Source organism: Plectropomus leopardus, chromosome 12, assembly GCF_008729295.1.
Source record: "Plectropomus leopardus isolate mb chromosome 12, YSFRI_Pleo_2.0, whole genome shotgun sequence".
Lineage (NCBI taxonomy): Eukaryota > Metazoa > Chordata > Actinopteri > Perciformes > Serranidae > Plectropomus > Plectropomus leopardus.
In genome coordinates, this window is record NC_056474.1 from 34,079,888 (window position 1) to 34,087,248 (window position 7,361).

Consider the following 7,361-nt stretch of genomic DNA (forward strand, 5'->3'; position numbering starts at 1 on the left):
AGGCCACATGATGCTGTTTTCATTATATGTTTGGCAGCATTTGTATCAGAGGATCATCTCTTGTCATAAAGTGAACCGTCAAAGAATAGCATTAAACTAAAAAATAATTTAGACTTTATTGTTAAAAGATTGCAAACAGAACCTGCAGTTGTCCATAAAAAAATTATCAGTATTTTGCAGTTATTTTGGCCAAATCATGTTGCCATTCAGTTGAAACCAGCAACTTTTGAAACATTTGAACAGTTTTACATGAGTTTGTTTGAGGCTGATGCAGAGGTGCTGGATAGTTAACAACAATGGTGTTATAGAAGATGCATGGTGTGAGCTGTGTCCAGAACAGGAGTAAGAGCACCTGCAATGTGAGTGTAGAGAAAATTAAAAGGTAGATGATAAACCTGTAAAGTGTTCCTGATCTTGCACATGTTGCACATTTGGAGAAGACAAGTAGCAGAGATGAATGAATGAATAAATGTTTATAAATTAACATATAACTAACATATCTTACTTTGCTGTGAAGCAGCTTTTATTAGCAAAATATTAAAATGAATGCTCAAATAATAGTATTATTTAACCCTTTGAAACCTGGAAAAAAAATGGCTCATCATCAGAAGAAATATGTTTTGGAAATCGGTTGTATTACCCAACTATAATTAACTTGTGTGTCACTTGTGGTGTTGCTTATGGCCATATCACCCTGAACACACCTGATCTTGGAAGCTAAGCAGGGTTGTGCCAGGTCAGTACTTGGCTGGGAGACCGCCTGGGAATACCTGTTGCTGTAAGCTTTTTAGTTCTCATTTTTCACCAGCAGAGGGTGTTGCTGCTTATCTAATGGACACAGAGCAGACAACAAACAATATGCAGTTGTTTTGGCCAAATCACGTTCAGTTGAAAACAGACAAACTAACAATTTTACATGGTCATGTTAGACTGACTGATGGAACGAGGCAGTCAGTGAAATAGGTATAAGATTAAAACAGAAGTTTATTTGATGTTGATTATGGCTGGGGTGACGTGTCAACATAAACAACAACACGAATATGTTGATTCGTCGCACCGTTTCACACAGCATACGTAATGAGAGTGTGAACAGCGTCGGGCGTGTTGTTTTTTGGTTTTGGCGCTCCTATATCAAGTTAGAGCGTGCATACTGCTCGCCTGAGCAGCGCTTGTCAGGCGCGTCTGAGCTGTGTGTCAGCTGCAGCACACGTTTAGAGAAACGGTGGCTCGTCGCTTTTTAATCGCTTGACGCTTGCGTTTGTATGGAGAACAAAAAATGACATAAATATAAATAAATAAATAAATGTATTAATAAATAATTAAATACACGAATAAATGAAAAACCAAGGGCATTTTGGTAATAAAAAGGCTATTTCTGTATTTTTACATTTATTTATTTATTTATTTATACATATATTTATTTATTCTTTTATTTCTACATTTATTTATTTATTTATTTATTTATTTATTTATCTATTTATTTATTTATTTATTTATTTATTTCTACATTTATTTATTTATTTATTTATTTATTTATGTATTTCCACATTTATTTATTTCCTTATTTATTTATTTATACATTTATTTATTGATGTGTCAGTGTCACACAGAAATGTAAATATGCTGTGGGTGGGCCTATGTCAGTCGATGTGATTGGATCGGATCTACTAGTGCTGCCTTGATTTGGCTGCCTCTCACGTTAGCCTTTAGTTTGCTATTAGCAATGGATAGTTTTGTGCGGGCTATTGCTGCTGATTTAAGAGCATTAGCGGACAGTTTCGATAACAGTGAACCTACCGACTATCTTCAGTTTCGTTTCGAGAGATTACTCGAAGATTTAGCTCAACTCAGCTGATGGGGACATGGAAGTTGACGTGGTGCTAGATGGTCTCCAAGAAGCTGCCCACGAACTTCAAATCCACTCGGTGACAGAGGAAGACGTCCACGTCCAAACGTCGCTCCCTCTTCCTCCTCCGAGCGGTTCACCTGTTCAGCCTTCTGCAAGGACAGACTCCGTAGCCCAGCCAGGCCATGTATGATGGCCTACCAAAAGAAAATGATTAATTTTTTAAACATTTTAATAAATACACTGTAGCGGTTATTAATAACTACATTGAAATTTGGATTTTGCACTCGTTAAAGTAAAAGGGGCACCATTCTCCATTCAGGAGAAAATTAAATCTTAAATTGTGACAGTGTTAAGACATGTCATTACTTTAATCAATCTCATAATCTGTACCGTTTATTCTGTATACATTGATCTTGTTTCTCTCATGAAATAATATCCACAGACAACGACTTGGTGATAAATGAGGATAATTTATTTAGACTAATAAAATGAAGAGTAAATAGATGAAATAGTATGTCATATAAAAGGACAGTGAACACATAAAAGGGAACCTACGTGATGTATGTTCAGGTGATGTAAATAATTAATTATGGATGATAGTGGAGGAAATACGTGACCGTCTAAAATGTGGATGCGCACTGAACGGTGACGTAGAATTTAGAAATTTGGCATTAAAGCTTCGCTATACGACATCAACTCTGATCACTAGAAAATGTTATTCTGCCTACTTTTGTCGACTTGATTAGACTTCTCCGGGGAGGTCCAGGTCCTCGCGTCACTCCAGGGGAGAGCTGCGGCGCGTCTTCCAGACGAGGTGACCCGCTGAAAGGCGGCAGTGGCCGGGCAGGTGGAGTCGGTGTGCGGCAGTCTTTAACTGGCCTCGGTGTTCGCCTCAGCGAACCGGTAAAAGTCTTTAAACAAAGTCCTTAAGGGCAGGCAACGGATGCTGATAGTTTGTGCAGCAGGTGTTGCTTCTAGATCCGTGGCAGAGTTGATGGCGAATCGCGGAGTGTCCTTCTCAATTAAAACTCGCAGAAATAATCAAAGTAATCCCACTGGTCTGAGGGAGTCACTTTAAATTATTAATTTGATTTTACTTAAAAACGAATTACCAAAAGTGTCTTTACTGACCAAAAACTGGTATAAAGAAAAGCGTCAAAGAGATTTAAAAGAAAATGGCTTCAAAAGTTAAAGTTCAGCAAAGCTCTGGTGAGCTGTTGCGGCTCCGCTTATAAAATTGAAGAAAAGAAAAGTTGCGAGCGCGGATGCACGAGACGCACCACGGTAAAAAGGAACGAAGAAAAACTTCAGAAGAGAGAAGAGGAGAAGCCTTGAGAAGAGTGAGCTTAGAGAGAGAGAGAGCTAGCGCGAGACTTAGAGAGAGTCACTCAGTTTTTATCTTTCGATTTGGGGGTGCTGATGGAAGGCGGAGTTAGCGAACTTTTGCACCGAGCGATCGCACATCTGGTATAAGTTTCTAAAAGACCTAATGTAATTTAGGAGACATTTATGTCTCTGAACTTTATGACGAATTACGCGATCTAACCCGTGGTGTATAAATTCACGTATCTCCTCACCACTATAGTCTCATCACAGTAACTTCAAATGTATGTTAGGAGACCTAAAAGTAATTTATAACGTAACACATGATTCTGAAGAGCCTTTGCTCAATTTTGTGAAATGACCACGCATAACATAACATTGTACCATGGATCCTAAGAAACTTGGTGATTACTTAGATATAGGATTACTTTTAACATTATACAATGAATTCAAAATACGATGTAACTACAAAGTTGGTTACGAGCTTACTAATAACTAAGACCACTAGATGGCAGTATAGCTCCATTATAACAAAGGGGAATAAAACGTACTTTACCTAACTCATTCAAATTACATGAGATGAAAAGAATGGGAGGTGCTCCTATCTGTTTACTGAAGCAGGGAGACAACCTCACCCCCAGTCACAAAGATTAGGGAAGAAAGGGAAATTTTAACTTATAACCTTGGTCCAAGTCATTCTGTCAGATGTTTATCACAACACAGGGTTATATAATGGCTTTACCCAATGTTCGACCAGTTGGTTATCTTAGCAGGGGAAGCAATACGATGGTTGTTTGGTATTGCTTGGGTGATCCCAGGAGGTCATTCAGATGCCCTACATCCTGTGACATGCTGATGGGGCCTTCGGAGTGCTTTACCTTCCACCATATGTCAGGATGGAGGGTGTCAGATACTGACACTTTCCCGTGGCTTAAAAAGGCAGAGCGTGTTTGCAGACATACCCAGGGAGTATAAGTTAAGTTAATTAACAACCCCCTGTTGGATGTTTTGGGTTCGTAAAACTGTCTCTTGACGTGTCCCCCACTTGCCCAGGGGACATTGAGCTCTGGAGTTCCTCAGAGGAAAAATGTAATGACCACACCAAGGCAGTCCACTACAAACCATTAAACCAATAGAGAACAGCAAGCCACTCTACATTGGTCTGTACACAAGTAGCACCACTAAGCATGCTAGTTATCAAGGCTTTAAAAATCCAGGAGCATGGTCAGGCTTACCTCTGGAAATAGAACACCACAGATGAACTGCACTTCATCTGTGAAGCTTAGATGTGCTGGTGTTGTATGCAGTACTGACTTCAGATTGGCAAAAAGAGTGTCCTGTCGTTCCTCAGTGTCAAGGTAGACAGGCACCTGATATGAGGGCTTCTGAGGAAATCATTCAGAAGGCTTCCTGTTGAGTACACCCTACGAGCAAACCAACGTACAGCAACAATAAATTTGTGGGACATGGATTTTTCAGATTTTTCAGAGGTTTTAACATGCGTTCTAAGTGATCCAATCAAAAGTGGACAGCTTTAAGTGTTTGAACCTGCTCAAGACGCATTTAAGATCTGATCGCTCAGAAGTCAGACCACATTGGTGGTCTGGTGGTCTTTTAGCATTGTATACGGACATGTGTAATGGGCCTACTTACCGTGACACCCTGAAAAAAGAAAACGAGACTACTGGCCAAACAAAACATTTTAAGATTATTTCACAATCAAATTAGGCCTATGCCTAACTGTTTCATCTTCTGTCCAGGAATAAGCTTAGTTTGTGTATCTGAAATCACTTCATAAAGGCTGTACGTGAACATGACAGAACCAAACACGGTTATATGTAGTGTAGGTCTACAAAATAAGCTACAGTACTGTAGATAATACCTGTGAAAAAATGCCAAATGTGTCATCCAAAATAACACAGCTATATCAAAATGCCTGGACACTGTCTTGTAACATGTATTGTAGGGTAAACAGGCAGTTGGCACAATTGAAGATAATTCAAAATGTATAAAAAGGGTAAAACAAAGTATTGAACAAGCATTTACACTGCAAACAATGGGCTTCCTCTGATTTAACATAGTTGACAGACACTGATCATATTGACATGCTTTTATCATTCTTTGACGTTTGCTAAAATTAATTATATAGTCAATAAGTAAACATTTAAAATAAGACACCTAGTTGGGCTTACGAAATCACGCTATGGTTACACAACACAAATGTTGCAAAAATGCACAAAATTAATGTGCTAAAATCACAATTAGACCTTCAAAAAATAAGAGGACAATAGTCAAAATTTGACTTTTTAATACTTGGCACAAGGATGTCTTTTGGAAACAAGTTCTTCAGCGTATATCCTGGCAGTTCACTGTGAGTATACACAGGGGGGTTAATTGTAGGTGACCACAACCACCTGTATAATTAATCCCACCTGTTGATTGTGAAATTGACACAATATGGCTATAGGCTATATAACACAGTCTTGGCTGAAATGGCCATATGGGGATATTAAAAAGTTAAACAAGCTAATGCAAAGCTAAACAAACAGAACAACAAACAGCGAAATATCATAAACTTATGATACTTAGCTAATGTTACACAAACATATTGCACACTTCATTAAGCCAATGTCCAGTTCAAGACAACAGACTTTTTTATAATGTCAACCAAATAAAACTTTATTCACTTTCAGTCCTCACACTTATTTGTTATCCGTTCTACTCGGCCGTACTCGGTCATACTCCCTATGTCTCCAAAAGAGTTGTCCAATTTGGTAGGTGGCGCTGTGGTGAAAAACTAGGGTCCTAAAGGTGCAACCTCCTCTACTGCAGTTATACCCTACTCTAATGGGGAGGGGAAGGCAACGAGAACACACACAGCAAAATAGTCCATGCAAGCCAAAGCACAACTCACACTTCACTTCATACACTGACTCTGCTGTTGACATGTTAGTAAAGCAGTAATGTTTCAACATTACTGCTTTACTAACATGTCATTCTATTCACAATCAAATGAAATGCTGCTCTCAGTTTCTTGTGTTTAAAAATAATATATATTTGTGTTAAGCAATATAAAAGAAAGCACCTTTACTCGTGTTATGCACAGTACTTTTATTTTGAAGGATGTTTGTTATCCAACCCGGATGTGATGTGTGTAGTTTTGTCCCGAGAAAAGTTGTTGACGCTTGTATGCAACAGTGGTTGGTCATGGGAAAATAAAGCAATGGTGGAAGCTGTACTGAAGTGGAGTCTGAATGAAAATACTTAACAGGTTATGGGCCCAAGCAGCTTCGGACACCGCTAGCGGCTACTGATGTCGAAAAGTGGCAGAGAATGAGAGCCAACTTGAAGATAAGTGCCGGGCAAAGTTATGAGGAGTGTCGCGGAGCAAATAGGGGCTCCAGTCATTTGGGTAGGGGATTTCAATGCACACAACCCCTTATGGGGCAGCAGAGCAAAGGACAAGAATGGGAGCACTGTGGAGGAGTTTATGGATAGGTGTGGGTTAATATGTCTGAATGATAGCAGGCCAACAAGGTTTGATATTAGAACAGGTGCTGTCTCAAGTATAGATCTGGCAATAACTTCCTGTGATTTGGCAAGGGTGGGAGAGTGGGACTCAATGGACAGGTACGCAATGGGGAGTGATCACTTTCCAATTCTCCTGAGATTTGGGAAAACCTTATTCACAGAAGGGCAGAAAAGGCCAAAATACTTTAACTATAGTAAGGCAGATTGGGAACAATTTGTGGTTGGCTGTAATGAAGCAATTGAGGGTGTCAAGGGGGAAGGGACTATAGATGAGTTGAGTAACAGCTTATGTGAAGTTATTATGAGCAGTGCTTGTAAGTGCATCCCCTTGAAGAAAAACCCTAAGAGGGGGATAAGTGTGCCATGGTGGAACAAAGCATGTGATGAAGCAATAAGAGCTAGGAATCGAGCCTATAGGGCTTTGAGGAAAAGTCCAATGGAGAGAAGAGCAGTGGAGTATAAGAGATTGAGAGCAAAAGCTAGGAAGGTGGTTAAAGGAGCAAAGAGGGAGTGCTGGAGAAGGTATTGTGGTAAATTAGGAGTAGAAACAACAGTGGGTGAGGTGTGGCGGGCAGTGCATCGTATGTCGGGAAGCTTAAGGAAGAACAACATGCCAGTGTTAGAGGAAGAGGGCAAGGTGTGTACAAGTGATTTAGAA

At 39.6% G+C, this 7,361-nt stretch overlaps 1 pseudogene; it reads left to right on the forward strand.

The window, feature by feature from the left end:
• Positions 1-676: 676 nt before the first annotated feature.
• Positions 677-785, forward strand: LOC121952039 (annotated as a pseudogene).
• Positions 786-7,361: the final 6,576 nt, after the last annotated feature.